We start from the raw sequence: 22,768 nt of genomic DNA, 5'->3' as shown, positions 1-22,768 counted from the left end.
GGTATTCAGCAATAGCATTAGCCAGGTCAGGTAATGAGAAGTCCATGTAATTGAATCTATGGCTAGCTTCCATCTCTTCTATAATCATTTTGTTCATGGGCCTATTGAATAAGTGCTTGGTGTCTGGGGAAAGAGGTTGTCTGACATCCAGAGGATGCCATTTTGACCACTTGATTATTAAGAGCCTCCTCTGTAGTGAATATGTTTTGGTGGTCCGCTTCCATCCCTAACCATCCAACCAAATTGTTAGCAGCCACACATGAATTAGTGTAGGTGCATAATCTGTCTTTGTGGGGAGGACACTATTCAATTCAGTATAGTAGACAATCCTACTGAGGGTATTTCCCTTTCCAGCTGTCCATTAGGGTGCTTTCTTTTTTTTAAAATTTTTTTAAAAATTTATTTATGATAGTCACACAGAGAGAGAGAGAGAGAGAGAGAGAGAGAGGCAGAGACACAGGCAGAGGGAGAAGCAGGCTGCATGCACCGGGAGCCCGACATGGGATTCGATCCCGGGTTTCCAGGATCGTGCCCTGGGCCAAAGGCAGGTGCTAAACCACTGTGTCACCCAGGGATCCCCCTTTATTTTTTTTCATTAGGGTGCCTTCTGAGTGGAGTTTTCTTTAAGCATATTGCAGTGAAGTTAAAATTTAATTACAAAAGGATACATGCAATTTCACATATTTGAAAATCAAGTTACATATTATTAAATAACCTTTATTTTTAAAAAAATTTATGTATGTATTTATTCATGAGAGACACAGAGAGAGAGGCAGAGACACAGGCAGAGGGAGAAGCAGGCTCCTCACAGGGAGCCCAATGTGCAGCTGGATCCCAGGACCCTGGGATCATGACCTGAGCCAAAGGTAGACCCTCAATCACTGAGCCACCCAGGTGTCCCAACCTTTATGTTTGTTTGTTTATTTATTAAATATTTTATCCATTTATTCACAAGAGACAGAGAGAGAGAGAGAGAGAGAGAGGCAGAGACACAGGCAGAGAGAGAAGCAGGCTCCATGCAGGGAGCCTGACGGGGGACTCGATCTCAGGTCTCCAGGATCAGGCCCTGGGCTGAAGATGGCACTAAACTGCTGAGCCACCCAGGCCGCCCCCAACTTTTATGTTTGAAAGGAAAATGCAAAGTAGATTAGTACTTAGAAATGAATGATAATGAAAATACTACATGTAAACACTTTATTTTTTTTTTTTTTTTTTTTTTTTTTTTAAGATTTTATTTATTTATTTATTCATGAAAGACTGAGAGACAGAGAGAGAGAGAGCGCCAGAGACAAAGGCAGAGGGAGAAGCAGGCTCCATGCACCGGGAGCCCGATGTGGGATTCGATCCCGAGTCTCCAGGATCGCGCCCTGGGCCAAAGGCAGGCGCTAAACCGCTGCGCCACCCAGGGATCCCTGTAAACACTTTTAGATCACAGTTAAAGTGGTTCTTAGAGAAGAAATTATAATTTACATGTATTTATTAAGAAACAAGACAGTTGTTTTGTTTAGATTTATTTATTTATTTGAGACAGAGAGAGAGAGAGAGAAGCCAGGAGGGGCAGAGGGAGGAGAGAGAATCTCAAGCATAGTCTATCTCACAACCTGAGATCTCACAACCCTGAGATCACCACCTGAGTTGAAACCAAGAGTCAGATGCTTAACCAACTCTGCCATCCAGGTGCCCCAAGAAACAAGGTAGTTTTATTTTTTATTTTTAAAAATATTTTATTTATTCACGAGAGACAGAGAGAGGCAGAGACACAGATGGAGGGAGAAGCAGGCTCCATGCAGGAGCTGGAGGTGGGACCCAATCCCGAACTCTGGGATCACGTCCTGAGCCAAGGCAGATGCTCTACCACTGAGCCAACCAGGCGTCCTGAAACAAGACAGTTTTATTTTATTTTATTTTTTTTTACAAGACAGTTTTAAAACAAAGCAGCTACACATCTAATTATGATATTTGAAAAACAGTAATATACAAAGAAACAAGAGGGAAGCAAATAATAAGAATAAATAAGAAAATAAAGAGGGGGATCCCTGGGTGGCTCAGCGGTTTGGCACCTGCCTTTGGCCCAGGGCGCAATCCTGGAGACCCGGGATCAAGTCCCGCATTGAGCTCCTTGCATGGAGCCTGCTTCTTCCTCTGCCTGTGTCTCTGCCTCTCTCTCTCTCTGTATCTAATAAAAATAAATAAAATTAAAATATCTTACAAAAAAAAAGAAAATAGAAGCAGTAATATATTTTTAAAAATAGAAAACAGTAATGAAATATTAGATGAGATGCAAATCGCTGGCAAGACTGACAGAGAGAGACTGCAAATAAATGGCAATATGAAAAGGGGGAATTAAACAAAGTCTCAACAGAAATTAAAACTTAATAAAGTAGTATTATGAATAAGTATATATAAATACCTTTTAAAAACTAAATGAAATGGACAAAACCCAAGAAACACAAAACTGCAAAAATAATGCAAGAAGAAAGAAAGAACTTGAAAAGATCAATAAGGACTAAACAAAACAACAAAATCTCAAGTCCTACAATGGTTATACAAATAATTTCTGCCCACATTTAAAAAATTAGTTATTTATTTTAGTTTATTTAATCTTTACACCCAATGTGGGGCTTAAACTCATGACCCTGAGATCAAGAGTCACATGCTCTCCTAAATGAGCCAGCCAGGCAGTCCAATTTCTACCAAGTTTTAAGTTATAATTAATGTTCAGTATAAACTCAACACTGAATATGAAAACAAATGGAGAAATCTAAAATGTATTCCTTTGAGATCAGGAAAAAGAAAACAGTGTCCAATATTACTGGTGATATTTAGTATATACACTTAGTTGTCTTGGTGAATGGTATTGAGAAAGAAAAAAAAATCTGAAGGAATATAAGAGAAAAGATAAAACTGATATTTTTCCAGATAATATAATCATCAGTAGAGAATAATCAACAGAATCAAATCATGAACTTAGCAGAATAAAAGAGTGTACATGTTTCTGATACCAGCACAACATACACAAATTAGTTTCATTTCTCCACAATAGTTTACTATTGTAAACTAGAAAATATTATTTAAGAAAAGACACTATTTAACTTAGCAGCAATATATTTATGGGGAAAAATGTTGAACTGCAATAAAGGATGTAGAAGATGATCTGAAGTGAGAAGACATTCTTTTTTTTAAGATTTTATTTATTTATTCATAGAGACACACACAGAGAGAGAGAGAGAGAGAGAGAGAGAGAGAGAGAGAGGCAGAGAGACACAGCAGAGGGAGAAGCAGGCTCCATGCAGAGAGCCTGACGTGGGACTCGATCCAGGGTCTCCAGGATCACACCCTGGGCTGCAGGCAGCGCTAAACCGCTGTGCCACCGGGGCTGCCCTTTATTTTTTTTGTTTTTTAAAGATTTTATTTATTTATTCATAGACACACACACACACACACAGAGAGAGAGAGAGAGGTGAGAAGACATTTGGGTGGGATAACAAAGATATTAACTTTCCTAAATTAATCTATAAATTCATTGTAAATTCAATCAAAATTTTAGTTGAAAATTTTAAGGGACTTGATAAACTCACTCATAGAGAAGAGTAAAAGTATGTAAGTAGCTAAGTCAACCTTGGAAAAGTAGAATAAGAAGTAGGTCTTGTGGGGATCCCTGGGTGGCTCAGTGGTGCAGTGCCTGCCTTCAGCCCAGGGCGTGATCCTGGAGTCCCAGGATCAAGTCCTGCATCGAGTCCCGCATCGGGCTCCCTGCATAGAGTCTGCTTCTCTCTCTGCCTGTGTCTCTCATGAATGTCTCTCATTCATTCTCATGAATGAATGAATAAATAAATAAAATCTTTAAAAAAAACAAAAAAGAAGTAGGTCTTGCTTTATCAGATATTAGGGCATATCACAAAGATAAAGTTATAAATGCTGGATGTTGTTGACACAGAAATAAATAAGAAACAAGGTTGCTATATGGAGATGATAAAACTGGTTCCCTTCCTAATATTACGCACGAAGGTAAACTAAAAATTAAGAGCATAAATATGAAAGATAAAAATATATATTAATAGGAGCACCCGGGTGGCTCAGTGGTTGAGTGTCTGCCTTTGGCTCAGGTAATGATCCCGGGGTCTTGGGATTGTGTCCTGCATCAGGCTACCCATGGGGAGGCTGCTTTTCCCTCTGCCTAGGTCTCTACCTCTCTCTCCGTCTCTCATGAATAAATACAGTCTCTCTCTCTCTCTCTCTCTCTCTCTATATATATATATATATATATATATGAATATATATATTCTATACTTTCTTATATATATATATAAGAAATATATATGTTGTTTTATAGATTTACTTATTTATTCATGAGAAACAGAGAGAGAGAGAGAGGCAGAGATACAGGCAGAGGAAGAAGCAGGTTCCCCGTAGGGAGCCCGATGTGGGAGTGGATCCTGGGACTCCAGGATCATGCCCTGAGCTGAAGGAGATGCCCAACTGCTGAGCCACGCAGGCGTCCCAATGGCACAGTGTTATAAAGGGAATAGAATCTGGTGTCAGAAGACCTGAGTTTAACTCATGGCTCTTTCAATTGATTAAGTGTGACCATGAGCCTTAGTTTTCTCAGCTCCATAAAGTGAATGGTCAAAAAAAGATAAAATTTGTTATGTACTAAATATAGAAGTCAACCTACCAATACTTTGGTTTTCCATTTGGACATCCTCCTTTCTATTACGGTTGATAGTTGGTGTATGTCTGTGTCTGGGAGTATTCTTTTATTCACACATTGTAGACAGCTCAATTCAAACAGGATTAAACAAAATAAAACAAAAAGAGAAGGGGGAATTAATAACTCTTGTTATTTAAAATTCATGAGTGCATCTAACTTCTAGCATGGCTGAATTCAGATGTTCAAAATATGTTTCAAGAAGCTGTCTCACTTCATCTCCTGGCTCTGTTTGTCATAGGTTAGGTGTGCCTTGTGTGTTGTTTCCAGGAATTTCAGGCTTATATTTTCACAGTTCCAAGATGGAGAGAGCTTCTTCTGCTGTAAACTCTCCCCAAAGTTCTGGGATATATGCTGTTCCGGTTAACTTGATTCCCTCTTTCATCCTTGAGCCAAGGATGTAGCCAAGCTGGGGGCACTTATGTTGATCAGCTTAAGCTAATGTTATGTGATCATTCCTAGAATCTGGAGTGAGGTCAGGTGGACCCAAACTATGAGTACTAGAAGTGGGGTGGGGGTAGGAAACACAGGGCTCTACAATAAAAAAGGAGAGGAGGAGGAGGAGATGTGTGGGAAAGAAAAGTATTCTATTTTCTCCCTTTCCTTTGTCTTTATTGCTCATTTTGACAAGAAAACATATATGAAGATGTTGCAGGAACCAGAGACCTGGTGATTAGCCCTTGGGGAAGACCCTGACTTAAATTCAAGGATAGCTGGGTATATGAGAGACAGGGTTGTGTAGGAAGAGTAACTTAGAAATTGATAAAGTCCCTTCCTCACCTCCTCATCATACAGAAAGCTTTAAAAAAAAAAAAACTTTATTCAGATATAGTTCATACCATACAATTCACTCGTTTACAATGCATAATTCAATAATCTTTTGTAATGCAGTATTGTGTGACCTTCTTTACCATCAATTTTAGAACATTTCAGCATCTCCAGGAGAAATTCTGTATTCTTTAGCTATTACTCCCCTTTCTCTTAATTCCTTTGTCTCCATCAGCCTTAGGCAACCATTTTTTGTCCCTATGGATTTTCCTATTCTGGACATTTAATATAAATGGAACAATATGTGACCTTTTGTGACTGGCATCTTTCACTTAGCATAATGTTTTCAAGGTTCATCTATGTTGTTGCATGTATTTGTACTTAATTTCTTTTTTATGGTTGAAATAATATTCCATTGTACAGATATACCATGTTTTGTTTATCCCATTCATTGGTTGATGCATATTTGGGTTGTTTCCATCTTTGGGTATTGTTTTGGGGGTGGAAATACATTTCCATTTCCCTTTGGTATATATTTAAGGATGGAATTGCTGGATCAAATGGAAACACTGTTTAACTTTTTGAGGAACTGCCAGACTGTTTTCCTAAGTGGCTGTATCACTTTATATTCACAACAAGAGTGTAGGTAAGTTCCAGTTTCTCCATATCCTAGCCTGATCTTTTTATTGTCTGTCCTTTAAAAATATTACAGCCATACTAGTAGATGTCAGGTGGTATCTCATAGTTTTGATTTGTATTTCCCTAATGATTAATGATGTCGAGCATCTTTTCATATACTTGTTGGCTATTTGTATATGTTATATATATATATAATTTGCAAATATTTTCCTCCATTCTGTGGGTTGTCTTTCCACTTTCTTGATAGTGTCCTTTGAAGCACAAATTTAAAAATTAGTCCAATTTATCATTTTTTTCCTTTTGTCATTTGATTTTTAAGATGCTGCCCTTATTGATTTTTTGGTAATTATTGTTTTTTGAGTATAGTTGACTTCAAGTGTACAATTTATTTTTAAGTTTTATTTATTTATTTGCCACTCTTGCTGCTTTTAAAACTGACACTTTATACAAAGCTTACCTCTGTTTCTTTTATACATAAGACATCATAAGTACTTTAGATGAGTCCTAAGACTGTTTTTAAAATAATGACTCACAAGCATGGGACATCAGAGCATGAATAAGGTGAGAAGGATCCACTCAGGGGTGGCTGGATGTGAGGGGTCAGAACCCACAAAGCTAGGAGGGCATCCATGCATGGGATGGTTCAGAACTGGGTATTAGAGCCCAAGAAAGGAAGGCATCTACATATGGGAGTAGCCTGATGTGGGGAATCAGAACCTGAATGGGCAATGAAAGGCATTCATGCCAGCGGGGGGGGGGGGGGGGGGGGGGGGGGGGGGGGGGGGGCGGGGAGGGGTTTGGGAGGGTGAGGTGGAGGGGTTGGGGGACTGGGGGGTTGGGGAGCTCAGTGCACTTGAGAACCCAAATGGTGTGAAAGGACTCTCACACTAAAGGTGGAATAGCCTGGAAGAGAGTATGGGAATTCAAATGAAATGAGGAGGGTGTCTGCATGGGGGAGAGGATGGTGGAGGTGATGGGAGATTGATTATATTCAGGAATATTGACCAAATATTAAGGATAATAAGAGCCAGGTTTCTCACTATTGGAGAAGGGATTAAAAGTATATAATCTTTAGATTCTAAATATATCCAAAAATAAAATCTTTAGAAAGGAAGAAAACTAGAATGAAATTTGTGGTGGATTAAAATTGGAGGTATTGGTATAAACTCATGGCTTTTAATATATATAGATCAATATAGAATTGTAGATGTAAATACATGGACAAGTATTTACATATATGTATTCACACATACATCTCCGTACATGCATAATACATCTGTACACACGTGTTGATTAGATATGTCTTTTTAAAAATATTTTATTTATTCATAAGAGACACAGAGAGCGGCAGAGACATAGGCAGAGGGAGAAGCAGGCTCCCTGCAGGGAGTCTGATGCAAGACTCTATCCCTGGACCCCAGGATCACTACCTGAGCCAAAGACAGAGGCTCAAATGCTTAGCCACCCAGGCATCCCTAGGTATGTCTTCCGAAAGAACTTGGGAGTAGTGGCATCTCAACGGCAATCATCAAAACCAGTCCCCAGATAGTGGTCTTTAAATATCATTTTGAGAGCAGGTGAAGCAGTTTGCATAAGGTTAAAGGCAGGCACTGACTATTGGGAGACTGTTCATTCCAGGAAGGTAGAGTTGTTTACAGTCCTACAGTGGCTTGGAGACCAAGCTTTGGATCCACACTAAGAGTGAGTTGGATCCCAGCTCTGGATTTACCAGCTATATGATATATTGATAACAGGTTAACATTTCTGAGCCTCAGCTCTTCATTTGTAAATAGGACAGTACAAGGATAGAAAAGGAAAAAGTCAGTCAAATGCCTGGCATGTTGTGAGCTCTCAGTATTCTTCTTCTTTTTTTTTTAAGATTTTATTTATTCATAAGAGACACATACAGAGAGAGAGAGAGTCAAGAGACACAGGCAGAGGGAGAAGCAGGCTCCATGCAGGGAGCCCGACGTGGGACTCGATCCTGGGTCTCCAGGATCTGGCCCTGGGCTGAAGGCAGCGCTAAACTGCTGAGCCACCTGGGCTGCCCAAGAAACAGACTCTTAACTAAAGAGAGCTGATGGTACCAGAAGGGAGGTGGGTAGGGGTAAAGGGGATTAAGAGTACACCTATCATGATGAGCACTGAGTAATGTATAGAATTGTTGAATCACTGTATTATATACCTGGGATGAATATAACACTGTATGTTAACTATACTGGAATTAAAATAAAAAAAAACCTAATAAAAAAATTAGGAGTCTATGGACTTTCTACTACAGAAAATTTCACTCTTCTTTCACATATACCCACATTCACACCTTTCCTGTCCACACATCCTGCCAGGTGCCAAAGGTGCTTTGCCTCTTATAGAAGTACTCTCAAAGTTTACCATTATCTTTCTGGGACCTTTCTTCACTTCTCATGATGAAAGGCTTATTTTCTGTACCTACCTGTCTTCCCTTCATGACAGAGGTCTGATCTTGCCTACTGGATTCCATGTCTTCCACTCATAAGAGAGGTTCTTGTGTACTGGATCCCAAGTCTTTCTCTTTTTGGTTTACTCCCTCATTTTGGAGAAGCACATTCTTTCTAGTTTCCTACAAAGAATTTAGTGCAGGTATTTTTTGGGAGCTTTTGTGTATTAAAACATCCCCATTCTACTTTCTTAGTTAAATGATAATTTGGTGGGTCTGAAAATTCTACCTTGGAAAATCTTTTTCCTTCATAATTTCATCATCTAGCTTTCAGGGTTGCTAAGAAGTCTGACTTTATTCTGACTCCTATTTCTGTGTGTGGAATCTTATCTGCTTGTCTTTCTAGCCTTAATTCCCACCATATTCCCTGTTTTAGTTGGTTTGCCTTCAGCAGCAAGTAAATGAAAATCAACTCAAAGTGGCTTACAAAATAAAATGTATCTCATATAATTAGTCTAAATGTAGGATGGCTCTAAGGATAGTGAATTCACTGATCAGTAAATTATCATTGACCCCAGTCTTTTCATTTTCTAGCTTTTCCCTCTTCTTTCCTTAGATTAGGTCTCCTTATGTTCATAAAATGGCTATAGCAATTCCAGGTGTATCCAATATCCAGATACAAGAAGGTATAAAGAAGGAAAAGGTAATCTCTTCATCCGTATCTTTTCTAGGAAAGAAGAAACGTTTCTCAGAAACATCCAGTTGATTTTACCCCAGGCCTCATTGATAAGAATGTATCACCTGCCCAAGCCTAATGAGAGATAAAGGGAATGGTACTACCTTGATTGGTTTAGATTAATCAGGATTCACCTTGGGATCTTAGGAAGTAGCTGGCATCTATGCAAGCACACAATCAAGTGGAGAAGCACAGATACCTGGACAAAAGCAGAGCTATAATGGTAAGGAAGAGGGGAAATGGTTCTGGAAGGGAATCAACAATGTGTCCTTTACTCCTGGACGTATTTGGTTTCAGTAATCCTGACTTTATTACAGTTTCCCCCATGCTCATATTTTTAGGCCTCTGACTTGGCATTGGCTCCTGCTGTTTTTATCACTATAGGAAGCTGAAAAGTAGGCTTGATTTCTGGAGTCTCCCTAGGAAGACATTTATCTCTGTACACTTGACTAGTATTTGATGAACGTTGTAACCTCTCTAAGTCAAGTCAGAGTGTTGACACCAGGTGCTCCCTCACCCACGGTCCTGGCTGCAGATCTGTACCGAAGCTCTCCTGGTCTGTCACCATCAAGGTAATTGGTTCAAGGAAAAAATATTGAAGCCAAGCTGAACCCATTGGATTCTCTCCCTATTTGGTATTAGGACTGAAGGAAAGTCAGTTTCCATCTGCTTCAAACAATCACTTCAAGAGGGGCAGCTGGAAAAAAAAAAAAAAAGAGGGGCAGCTGTATTCCATCTTGTGCTTTGAGGAACAAAGAAATCTTTACAGGGAGAAGGAGCAAATGCACAGAGAGAAGCAGGAGTGAGATGGAGTGGAGTATTCCTGCCTTCCTACTCTTGATTTCAGCCCCCTGAGGGCTGGATGCATTCCTTCCCCTTGTCTCATGAGATAAGCAAGTATCTTTATTTTAAATCCCCATTTTGGGGGTGCCTGGGTGGCTCAGTCAATTAAGCATCTGCCTTCAGCTGGGGTTGTGATCCCAGGGTCTTGGGATTGAGCCCTGCAAGGAGCCCCTCATCAGGCTCCCTGCTGAGCAGGGAGCCTGCTGCTCCCTCTCCCACTCAAACTCTCCCTACTTGTACGCACTCTCTTTGTCAAATAAATACATTTTAAAAATTAAAATAAATTCTCCTTTTGATTTAAACTAGTTCCCCAGAAGTTCTGCTATTTTTTATCTACATCATCTTAATTTAAGGAGTTATGACTGATCTTCCTGGACTAGGGCTGTGAAATCTTTTTTTTTTTTAAAGAAAGGATTTAAAAAAAATTTTTTTAAATTTATTTATGATAGTCACACACACAGAGAGAGAGAGAGAGAGAGAGAGAGGCAGAGGGAGAAGCAGGCTCCATGCACCAGGAGCCCAACGTGGGATTCGATCCCGGGTCTCCAGGATTGCATCCTGGGCCAAAGGCAGGTGCCAAACCGCTGTGCCACCCAGGGATCCCCTAGGGCTGTGAAATCTGAGGGCCTGTGACTTTATCTTGTGGCTCAAGGTCTCTTTCTCTCTCATCACCAGGTTTTATTTATCGTAAACCTTGTGGGGAATCTGGTATGCTTGGGAAGGGGAGCTGAGGTGGTGTAAGCAAGAGTGGATAGAAGGGTGTGTGTTTGGTTCATGTAGAGACTAGTAAGATGTTTCACTTTTCTTCCATGTAGCATAAAGTAAGCATGAATAAATATTTGAACAAATAAGCAGTCTCTACCTCAAAAATCTGAATCTGATAAAAGTTTAAATCATAAAGTAATTGTTAATAGCTGTGGGGTCACACTGAGCTAAAAACTCAGCGATCATTTGTAATGGCTGCACCTGTGGTCATTGTGTTGGGGCGTCAGACTTATATTTATGAGCTGAACTTCACCTTCATGTTATGCAACCAGTTTGTTGTAGGTGGGGCAATTCTAGTGCTGACATAGGAGACCACATAAGAAAAATCCTGAGGAGTTACCAATAGCTGGGAATCTCATTCAGACCTTGGGATCTGAGCACTTCTGCTCAGAATTTTTGCATTGATTGTGTCATCTGTTATCATGCATCGGCCTCTTAACCAGCTTTCATCACTTCTTGACCCAATTCCTCATACGTGTGGTGTTACTTTGGACAAATTGGAACTAGAGTTCCCAGAGTCCTCTTCCTTGTGTGATTTAGAGTCGGGGAAAAAAAAAGCCCAGCATGAGATTTGGTAGGTAGTAGTGAAAGAGCAGCCACGCTCTGGAAGAAACACACAGAGAACTTTGCATACCTCAGTTGTCTCTACTTTCTACCACATCAGTGGCAGGTTATGTATGTTCTTGCTCTCCCTGGCCCCACCCCCAGTTCTCTCCAGTGCATGCCTTGCTGACCAGCAGTGCCTCCAGGCTGGGCGGTCCCACTCTGACTGACTGCTGAAGTGCCTGGTTTCTCAGATGGATTTGCAAGCCCACCTTGTCAACACTAGAGGAGGGCTGGCCAGTGACTTCTCTGATCCTTCAATTTCTGCTTTTTCCTGATTCCTCTGTTTCTTCAACAATAGTAGGTTGTAACTGTGCTTTGTTTGCTGTCCCAGAAATCATCACAGCTTCTAGCATATCATGAAATCTCAATAAAGAGTTACTAAATGATCTTTAGTTTACAGAAAGAAGGAAAGAAAGAAAGAGACTACTTGGGGCACCTGAGTGACTCAGTCAGTTAAGTGCCTTCGGCTCAGGTCATGATCTCAGGGTCCTGGGATCGAGCCCCATATTGGGCTCCCTGCTCACTGGGGAGTATGCTTCTCCCTCTCCCTCTGCCTGCCACTCCCTCTGCTTGTGCTCTCTCTCTGTGCCAAATACAGAAATAAAACCTTAAAAAAAAAAAAAAAAAGAAAGAGAGAAACTACTTATCTCATTGAACTGGCCTCGATGCCAGATAGTGGAGATTCTCTTCACTATTTTGGCTAAGAGGAAAAAGGTGCTTTCCAAACTCTTATTACTTCCTTCTTAAAATAATCCCACAAGGCATATTCTTAAAAAAAAAAAAAAAAGGCACAGATGAAATAGAGAAATGAAAGTTGCTTACTTCAGATCCTAGGGTAAAAGGGGAAGTAGACCAAAATTAGAACTTGTAGTTATGTTTTTTCTAATTTATATATTCAATTCAACTTAGTATTTATTGAGCATCTACATATAAGAAAACTTAACAATGGAAGTCAAGTAAGGATGAATAGAGAGCCAATGTGCTATGGTGCTCCTATTTGGAGAAACTTTACTCAAATTCTTTGATGTGGAGCCATTGTTGGTTATTACTCAAGTCCTATTCTCAATACCCTATCTTTTTCTCTTTCCTGAGTTGAGTCTCGGGTTGTGATTTCCACATGAACATAAACCCAAAGTAGCTTAATGAGATTCAGCAGAAATAGGTCCTCCATGCTATGGCTCATCTAAGAGAATATTTTGTTATTTCCTAGGCAGGAGTTCTTAAAATTTACTAGTAAAACTTCACCTGGGAAGCCTATTTATTTATTTATTTATTTATTTAAAGATTTTATTTATTTATTCATGAGAGACACACAGAGAGAGGTAGAGACCTAGGCAGAGGGAGAAGCAGGCTCCTTGCAGGGAGCCTGATGCAGGACTTGATCCCAGGACCCCAGAATCATGACTTGAGCCAAAGGCAGAAGCTAAAGGCAGAAGCTCAATCACTGAGCCACCCCGGTGTCCCTGGAAAGCCTCTTTAAAATGCAGAATCCAGGAGTGTCTTGCTGGCTCAGTTAGAAGAGTATGGGACTCTTGATCTCGGAGTCATGGTTCAAGCCCCAGGTTGGGTGGTGTAAAGATTACTTAAAAATAAAGATATAAACAAGAAAAAAATAAAATGCAGAATCCCAGGCTTCCGTCCTCATACTCCCCCCACCAACTCTGTCCCTGCTGATTAAAATTCAGGTTATCTACAGAATTTCTATTTTTTTTTTAAATCTTTTTTTTTTTTTAATTTTTTTTTTTAAATTTATTTTTGATAGTCACAGAGAGAGAGAGAGAGAGAGAGGCAGAGACACAGGCAGAGGGAGAAGCAGGCTCCATGCACCGGGAGCCCGACGTGGGATTCGATCCCGGGTCTCCAGGATCGCGCCCTGGGCCAAAGGCAGGCGCCAAACCGCTGCACCACCCAGGGATCCCCAGAATTTCTATTTTTAACAAGACTGCAGGTGTTCATCTGATGCAATGGTCTCTAGGCTAATTTGGGGGAAATGTCCAAAAACACCTGAAAGAGAATTGCCTGGGCATTTATTTATTTTTTTAAAAGCTGATTCTTGATTCCTCTGAATTACAATTTTGGTGGGAGTACCTGGGAATATGCATTTTAAATTCATCTCCCACTTTATTCTTAGAAATTCTCAGACCTCCCCCCTTTGAGAAGAATTGGTAGACCTCCTATTTTATATTTAAAGCCCAGGCGGGGGGTGGGGGTGAATGGGTGACGGGCACTGAGGGGGGCACCTGACGGGATGAGCACTGGGTGTTATTCTGTATGTTGGTAAATTGAACACCAATAAAAAATAAATTTATTATAAAAATAAATAAATAAAGCCTGGTTTAGACACAAAGTTATCTGGAGAGAGAAATAGAAAAAAGAAAAGCTTTCTTTGCTAATAAATATTGATTTTAGAATCATTCCTTCCTAACTCTTAGAATCCATTTCTAGCTTATTGCTATTCTAAGTGTTACCTGAAAATGTCTGGATTCCCAAGGTCAGGCAGCCTTTACACCATCTGAGGTGGTCAGGACTGCTGATAGGCCCATCTGAGGTAGCCCTGATTTGCAGATAAAACATAAGCAGGCCCATCAAACAGTGATGGGGCACAGAAGCTTTGGGGGTGTTGGAAACTATCTTCCTGAATCATGGGGTCATGGTCTTTCTGGAGCCAATCTCAGGTCACCTGTCTGCTTCCTCACCCCATCCCATACCGACGTTCCCCATTACCAAAGCCATGTCTAACATGCTGTACCCAATGCCACTTCTGTAAAAAACAACAACAAAAAAACTGTCATTCAGGTCATTTGAAAAGGGCATGATGTGGACATGTGGAGTGAAATAAGCATCCTGAGACTGATATGGGTTTGAATCTTGGCCTCCCCTCTTACCAGGCCTGAGTGTGGACCAGCTACTGAGTCTCAAAAGTGAGTGCAGAGTGATTACTGCTAGGGTGCTGTGTGAAGTCAGGAAAGCTGGTGTGTGAGAGCATTGGAGAGGGACAAAAGACATGGCATGCTCTCCTTTATTCCTGACTTCCTACTTCCTTTTATCCTCATTCCTTCCTTCTTATTCCATCTCTCACCCTCCTGGCTCTACACAATTAGACTGGTTTGTAAATTTGAGAAGACTTTCTTCAGCCCCACCCCTCCCCATGTTGTGGTGGACTCTGTCTGGTAAGACACTACTTTTTCTCACTAGCCTCTCATAACCAGAGCCTCTACTTGGTCGTCTTTGCTGTAGTGAAACTTGCTCCAAGGACTGAAAGGGAACATCTGCCGAGCACAGACAAGGGCCAAGTGCCATGGACTGAAAATACTACAGGAAAAGTGCTTAGGGCAATGGCTGGCTTGTTTAGTAAATTATAACTATTACTCACCATCGTTTTGATATTTATTTCTCAAAGAGAGCCTGGAGAGTGCGTCCAACTACTATTCTGGTCCTCTGTAGGTCAAAAAACTGAGCCTCAGAGGAAAGTAAGTAACTTGCTCCTGATCACATAGCTAGGAAGTGCTGGCACTGGAATTCTAACCCAGTCTAGAGACAGCTCCCAAATCCATGCTTTCTCAACTGCCATTATTAAGACTTGAGTCTGAGGTCTTATATTCAAAACAAATATGGGACAACTTCAGAAAAAGTTGCTAGTTCTGGAGATATGCACATTTTCAGTTTTTTTGTGGTATTAAAGTGCCTTGTAAGTGACTTCAAAAAAATATTCAGTATTTATAGGGAAAGTGACAAGATTAAACAAGACTGGAAATCTGTTGATAAACTGCTGACATTGGATGATGCATGTATGAAGATTCGGCATGTGACTCTCTGCTTGTTTATATATTTGAAATTTTCTTCATTGAAGAGTTAAAAACCAAATTCTTTCACATCTGTCCAAGATGTGGTATTTATGTGCAGTGTAATATACAGTGGCACATTATCTATGGGCCAGGAATTTGTAGTTGGTAGACTTCACATTTTGTGAGGGTTCTGTGGCTTTTGGCTATTTAGAATATTAATTTTTTGGTTTTTAATTCTGAAAATAATGTAAATTTATATTTATTGTATAATATGGGCAAGGCAACTAATAGCCATGACAATCCTATAGTGAAAGTAGAATTATCTTCATCTTGCAGATAAAAAACTAAAGTATTAGGGTAACTCTCTGGCTGGCTGGTTCTTAGCTGGGTGGAAGGGGATTTTGAACTCAGGTAGAATGTCTCAGGTCCACACACGTTTTGTTGTTTGGTTTAAGGGCACCATGTTCAAGCAAATATTCATCTAAAGTATCACTTAGGAATGATTTTACCAGAAATTAAGAAAACCATACTAATTATAGCTTAAGTGGCTTAAACGAAAAAGAACATTAATGTTCTCACTGAAAAAGGAGAATGGCACAAGGCACTCTAGGTTTGATGCCAGCACTCACGCATGCCTCCATGGCTCTAGGTTCGGTTCTTCTTTCCTTATGCTCAGCCACTCCCACTTGATGTCTTCCTAAGATTACACTTATCTTCTCGTTGTCACAAGACAGTAGCCTCACACAACTTTTCAACAGACTTGTGAGGTAGGAAGAAAGGTCAGGGGCAGTGCTACTGAATTCTTAAGCATGTTTCTCTCCTTAGCAGGAAGCAAAATCTTTCGCAGAGGCTTCAGGTAGACTTCCCTGTATGTCTCATTGGCCAAAGCTTTGTCCACTGCCACTCCTAGTGATAAGAAAAACTGGGAAATTATCTAATAAAGATAGACAAAATCACTGGGGATGACATTGATAAGTGGTTCATGAGACTGAGGACACATTAAATTAAAGAAAGTTGGATTATTACTATTATTTACAAATATATAGATCTTTACTTAAAGTTTTTTAAGAATGTAGGGGAGAGATTTATAACAAATAGCACAGTAAAGTTTCTTTCTTTTTTTTTTTAGTAAAGTTTCTTTTTAAATATTCAGAAGTGGGAATGCTGGATCATATAGTATTTCTATTTTTAATTTTTTGAGGAATCTCTACAATATTTTCCATGGTGGCTATACCAATTTATGTTCCCACTAAAGAGTTTCCTTCTATTTCTTTTCTTTTCTTTTTAAAGATTTTATCCATTTATTCACGAGAGACACAGAGAGAGAGAGAGAGAGAGAGAGGCAGAGACACAGGCAGAGGGAGAAGCAGGCTCCCGGCAGGGAGCCCAACGAGGGACTCGATCCCAGGTCTCCAGGATCACGCCCTGGGTTGAAGGTGGCGCTAAACCGCTGAGCCACCCGGGCTGCCCACCTTCTCTCCATTTCCTTGCCAACACTTTTTATCTTTTTTTTTTTTTTTTACTTGTCTTTTTGATACTAGCCATTCTGGCCATTCTGAGGTGATATCTCGAGGTTTTTATTTGTATTTCCCTGATAGTTAGTGATATTTAGTATCTTTGTGCCTGTTGGCCATCTGGATGTCTTCTATGGAAAGATGTCTATTCAGGGTCTCTGTCCATTTAAAAAAAAAGATTTATTTATTTATTTTAGAGAAGTTGCGGGGAGAGGCAGAAGGCGAGAGATTTGATTTTGTTATCTTTGCCTTAGGAAACAGATAAAAAAAAATATTGCTAAATGTGATGTCACAGAGCTTACCTCCTATCTTTTCTTCTAGGGATTTTATGGTTTCAGGTCTTTGACCTGAAGACAAGACATTTAAGTCTTTGATCCATTTTAGATTTATTTTTGTATACGTTGTAAAAAAGTGGTCCAGTTTCATTCTTTTGCATCTAGCTGCAAAAAACTAAGAGAGCTTTTCTTACATATGGGGGAGGGGGAGAAGAGGGACAAATTTTAGACTATGGGCACCAATCACAAAGCTTTGCATACAGAAGGTGCTCAACAGATGTGTGTTAAATTGGCTTGAATCTAATTGAATTAAATCTTATGATGAGCTATAAACCATTGAGATGAATAAAATTAAAAAGACTATATGGATATTGTAAGCCTGGGATATAAATCTTCAAAAAAAGAAAGTTAGGACAAATAAACTTTATATATTATATGAACGTTAATGAGTTTTTTTCTATTTACTTATTTTTAAGTAATCTCTATGCCCAACATGGAGTTTGAACTTATGACCCCAAGATCAAGAGTTGCATGCCCTACCTACGTAACTAGCCAGGTACCCTGAACTTTAATGAATTCTTTACATAAATATGTCAAAATATAAAATAGGAAAAGTTATTAAAAGTCATTTGTTAACTTATTAAAAATTTAGTACTGTAAGTGGAGGATTTAGACAGGTACATGGAATCATAAAAATATTTTGGGATTTCATAAATGACACAAAATGTTAGAAATTTTTCATATTTATAAAGTGTCTTTAGCCCAGTTTTTTTGATTCCTAGTTAGACCTCTTATATAACAGTACACTACCTCTTCATGTGGAAAGGATAAAAGCTCAATTGATATGATTTATTATTTATTTGAAAAGTCAATAAAATATGACTCATTTTAACAAGTATTTAATGAATAACTGGAGATCTCATCTTAATTTTCTAATTGCTCCTACTTTCCTATTTATTTTTTTCCTAGTTATTCTTAAAGTAACTTACTATAAAGTAATTTAGTACTTTACAGGGTGACACTGTAACATGCCAAAGCCCTCATCTATTTTTTTTTATATGGGTAGGCTTTTTGTCCTTTTATTTTTTTAAGATTTTATTTACTTATTTATGAGAGATGCAGAGAGAGAGGCAGAGACACAGGCAGAGGGAGAAGCAGGGAAGCTTCCCTGCAGGGAGCCCGATGTGGGACTCGATCTCAGATCATGACCTGAGCCAAAGGCAGATGCTCAACCACTGAGCCACCCAGGCGCCCCTTATACACCCTTTTCTTCCTTAACTGTCCTAGGAAAACTATTATCCTCTTCATCACTAAACTGAGAGGTACAGATGATGGGGGAAGAATGATTGCTGGCACAGAGTAGGTGCCCAACAATATTTTCTGTTAATATATGTCTGATGAGAAATTAACAGAATATTTTAAAAGGGCAGTTGAAAAAAGATTTACAGGTATATACCTTAAAACCTTGCCTTAATTACAATCCTGGGAGAATGTATAGTATGGTACAGAGAAAAATATCAGAATTGCATAGTCTTGGGTCAAGTTCTGTGACCTTGGAAAAGTTATTCATGCTTGAGGTGCCTCAGTTTTTTTTACTTCTCTAATATCCCTAAAATCATACCACTAAATTGATAACAGCATGTATGGTTGTGATAATTAATGAGGCAATGTGTATGAAGTCCCTTGAACAGTGCCCAAAGTGTAAACATCACATTAATGTTGCTTTTTGGTTGTGTTATGATAGTTATGGTGTCTCTTTGCATTCCTGTTTGTACCTGAGTTCTAACAGTAGGTGGCAGCAATGCTCTCTTAACCAATTTAAAAGAAACCTGCCAACTTTCTGGAGTAATCCGTGAAGGCTTACCCAATTGGATGTGTGTAGGGCACCAGTAAAGCAGAGGGAGAGAGATATCATAGAGAAAAGAAAGAGAGGAGGAGAAAAGGGGGGGGGGGGGTGGGAGACAGAGAAATGTTCAGAAATGATATAATTCAAAAGAAAATACTAAAATAGTCTTTATGAGGGTGGGGTGAGAGCTAGACTTTTTAAAAAAGATTTTATTTATTCATGAGACACACACACACACACAGAGGCAGAGACACAGGCTGAGGGAGAAGCATGTGGGACTGGATCCTGGGATTCCAGGATCACGCCCTGAGCCAAAGGCAGGTGCTAAACTGCTGAGCTATCCAGGTGACCAGAGAACCAGATCTTTACTGGATATCCTTCCACCTTCTATAGGATTTAAGGTTATTTTTGTTCTTTCTAAAAAAGATTTTATGCATTTATTCATGACAGACGGGGGGGAGAGAGAGAGAGAGAGAGGCAGAGACACAGGCAGCGGGAGAAGCAGGCTTTCTGCAGGGAGCCGGATGTGGGACTCCATCCCTGGTCTCCAGGATCAGGCCCTGAGCGGAAGGCAGCGCTAAACCCTGAGCCACCGGGGCTGCCCTGAGGTTATTTTTGTTCTTAAAGACATGTGGGAGACTGGTACTCACCATTTATTTTCTGTGTTGACAGTTTCCAAAAGTTCTTAACTGGTCCTAGATGAGATTTCAGCTGCCCAGAAAGAATCTATAATGTGTTTTACTGTTCATTTTTATCAAATTATTAATCTCAATTATAAACATATGGCTATTTTCCTCTGTGTAAAATATCCCTTCTACAATAAGACACTTAGTGGTATATTAGTTATCTGTTGCTCTATAACAAATACTCTAGGGATCCCTGGGTGGCTCAGCGGTTAAGCGCCTGCCCTTGGCCCAGGGCGTGATCCTGGGGTTCGGGGATGAAGTCCCAGGTCGGGCTCCCTGCATGGAGCCTCCTTCTCCCTCTGCGTCTCTGCCTCTCTCTCTCTCTCTCTCTGTGTCTCCCATGAATAAATAAATAAAATCTTAAAAAAAAACCACAACCAACCCCCTCCCCCCCCAAATACTCTAAAGGTTGGTGGCTTAAAATGATAAGCATTTGTTACCATATTTTCTGAGGACCAGGAATCCTGGAGTGGCTTAGCGAGGTGGTTCTGACTCAGGGTCTCCCGTGAAGTTTCTGTGAAGACATTAGCTGGGGCTGCACTTCTCTGAAGACTTTATGGAGCCTTGGAGGATCTGCTTCTAAGTTGGCTCATTCACATGGGTGGTAGCAAGAGGCCTCAGCACCTCACTAGCTGTTAGCTAGAGGCTTCTATTCCTTTGCATGTGAATTTAACCATAAGGTGACTTGAGCGTGCCCTAACATGGCATCTGATCTCTTCTAGGGTTAGTGATCCAAGAGAGACCAAAAGAAGGAAGCCACAATACCTTTTGTGGCCTGGTCTCAGAAGTCATACTCTGTAACGTCTACCATATTGGTTCAGAGTGAGTCACATAGGAAATAACTAAACAAAATTCTCAGGAATCATACATAGATATACAGGAAATGAGGTTCAAACATGGAGAAATCACAGGTTGTCTCTAATCTCTCTCAGTGGGGCCCTGGACACATATCCTCTCCCTGGATCTTGATTTCTTCCTCTATAAAAAGAAAAAAGTCACAGCACCATGTGCCCCAACTCTGAAGTGGCCTTATCTCTGTCCTATCTGGGTGTGATTTTAATTAACAACTTGGTCTCTCTTTCTCCTTTCTTATTTTTTAAAATACTTTTATTTATTCATGAGAGACATGGAGAGAGGCAGAGACACAGGCAGAGGGAGAAGCAGGCTCCATGCAGGGAGCCCGATGTGGGACTCGATCCCAGGACCCCAGATCACAACCTGAGCTGAAGGCAGACGCTCAACCACTGAGACACCCAGGTGCTCAGGTCTCTGTTTTTTCATCTCTAAAACGAAATGATCTTAGTGGCTTTCAAATTTTTTAGGCCCATTGTGAGAACTGTCTTTTATATAGAAACTGCATACACACACGCAGGCATGAGAAAGAGTCCATGTGAACAGCAAGAATATGTTTCACAAAACAATACTTTGACGGATCTGCACGATGTACTCTAACTCCCCTACCCTCCACCCATTGTATGTTAATTTATTTGAAAAAAAAATCCAGTTCAAGATCTCCTCCATTGATTTTTACAGTCTATTAATGGATTCAACATTGTGTTAAAACTAATACCTTGAGCCTCTCACTCCTTGAGGCTCCTCTTCCAGCGGTAAAAAGAACAGAAATGTTAAAGAGTGGAGTCCTCACCTTCTAATTTTGGGAAAGCAAAAGGCACCCTCATAGGTGGTCAAGCCTACCAGCTTATCCTAATCAGACAGGAGCTAGTTAGTACCTGAGGTGTCTTGTCAGGGTGGAAAGGGTATCCTGTTTAGCTTCAAAAGTTGGCCCTGAAAATCATGAGCTGTGTCTCTTTGGGGAGTCCTTTGACGTCTCTTAATTCATTGAGGAGGAACGAACTATCATTCCTCCTCTTCATAATTAGAATGACAAGTATCCCTTGTCTATCTCCTAAAGCTACTAGGCTCAAAGATAGTCACTTACCATGTTGGCAGAATTTACAGACACCATCTTTAATCCCCACAATGACCCTGCAAGATCCAGAGTATCACACTTGTTTTATAGATGGAGAAATTTAGGATTGGAGAATTTACAGAGGCAAGACCTTAAAGCCATCAAGTGGCGGATCTAGGATTCTAAACCAGTTCTGACTCTAGGAACCTCATGCGAGATGGACCAGCAGGTTAATTTTCATTTGACGTCTAAGGGGTGACCCTCTGATGCATTAAAATACAGGTTCATCCTGAATCACTTCAGAAACGGGCCCATCAGGCCACCTTTTCTAATCTGCCTTGTCCCGAGCACGACGACCGCCTAACATACCGCAGGCAGGGCTTGGGGCTTAGCGTTTAGAGCTGCCCGGGCCGCCAGGGCGAGGGCACATCCCGCTCCTCTCCTCGGGGCGCTCACCGGGAAGGTGAACGCGGCTCTAAGGGGGCGCCCCAGGGCCCGCAAGCGAGCCCCAGGTCGCTCCGATACAGACAACTCCCTCACATTTAAAAGTGCCATTTTTGGGATCCCTGGGTGGTGCAGCGGTTTGGCGCCTGCCTTTGGCCCAGGGCGCGATCCTGCAGACCCGGGATCGAATCCCACGTCGGGCTCCCGGTGCGTGGAGCCTGCTTCTCCCTCTGCCTGTGTCTCTGCCTCTCTCTCTCTCTCTCTCTGTGACTATCATAAAAAAAAAAAAATTAAAAAGAAAAAAAAAGTGCCATTTTCAGGGAAGGGCCTAGCTTACAGCTCTTTTGCTCCTAAGTCTGGTTCCGTCCAGTGTGTGCGGATCTCGGCTGCTTAACCCGGAGGCCCCGCGGCCCCAGGCGGGCAGGGCGGCACCACAAAGCCCTTTATTGAGGCCTCGGCGTGACGACGCGAGGCTCCCGCGGCCTGGGCGCCGCCGCAGCTCGGGCGCGAGCAGGCAGGAGCCGTGTGCCCCGGGGCGGGCCCGCGGGTGCAGCGCCCATGGGCGCCTAGTCGGGGCGCGCTCCGCCCCCGGGGCACGGGGGAGCGCGACCCCCCGAGACCAGCGAGCACCGGGAATCAGCGCCGGCGGCCCACCCCACCCCGAGGGCCCGGCGGACCGGGCGGGGCGCGCGGAGGGGCGGGGCGCGCGGAGGGGCGGGGCCGCGCGTCCCTCCACCCCCTCCGCCCCTCCACCCCCTCCGCCCCTCCACTCCCTCCAGCGCCCCCGCCCCCTCCGGCCCCCTCCGGCCCCCTCCGGCCCCCTCCGCC

The 22,768-nt window shown here is 41.3% G+C and overlaps 1 long non-coding RNA gene across 3 annotated transcripts; it reads right to left on the bottom strand.

The window, feature by feature from the left end:
- Positions 1–1,738: 1,738 nt before the first annotated feature.
- LOC118353073 (uncharacterized) lies at positions 1,739–22,596 on the bottom strand. 3 transcript variants are annotated; one of them, XR_007407808.1, is made up of 7 exons: positions 22,278–22,596; positions 20,028–20,101; positions 15,896–16,172; positions 9,785–9,964; positions 8,568–8,714; positions 4,676–4,778; positions 1,739–1,875 (listed from the first exon to the last, which is right to left on the bottom strand). It is a non-coding gene; the product is annotated as an uncharacterized LOC118353073 (long non-coding RNA). The 3 variants fall into 3 exon arrangements; XR_007407809.1 differs by lacking the exons at positions 1,739–1,875; positions 4,676–4,778; positions 8,568–8,714 and having other exon boundaries at positions 8,734–9,964; positions 15,846–16,172; XR_007407807.1 differs by lacking the exons at positions 1,739–1,875; positions 4,676–4,778; positions 8,568–8,714 and having other exon boundaries at positions 8,734–9,964; positions 22,278–22,594.
- Positions 22,597–22,768: the final 172 nt, after the last annotated feature.

This window comes from Canis lupus, chromosome 32, assembly GCF_003254725.2.
Source record: "Canis lupus dingo isolate Sandy chromosome 32, ASM325472v2, whole genome shotgun sequence".
Lineage (NCBI taxonomy): Eukaryota > Metazoa > Chordata > Mammalia > Carnivora > Canidae > Canis > Canis lupus.
Note: the sequence above shows the minus strand (reverse complement) of the source record. Positions and strands in the feature narration are given on the sequence as shown.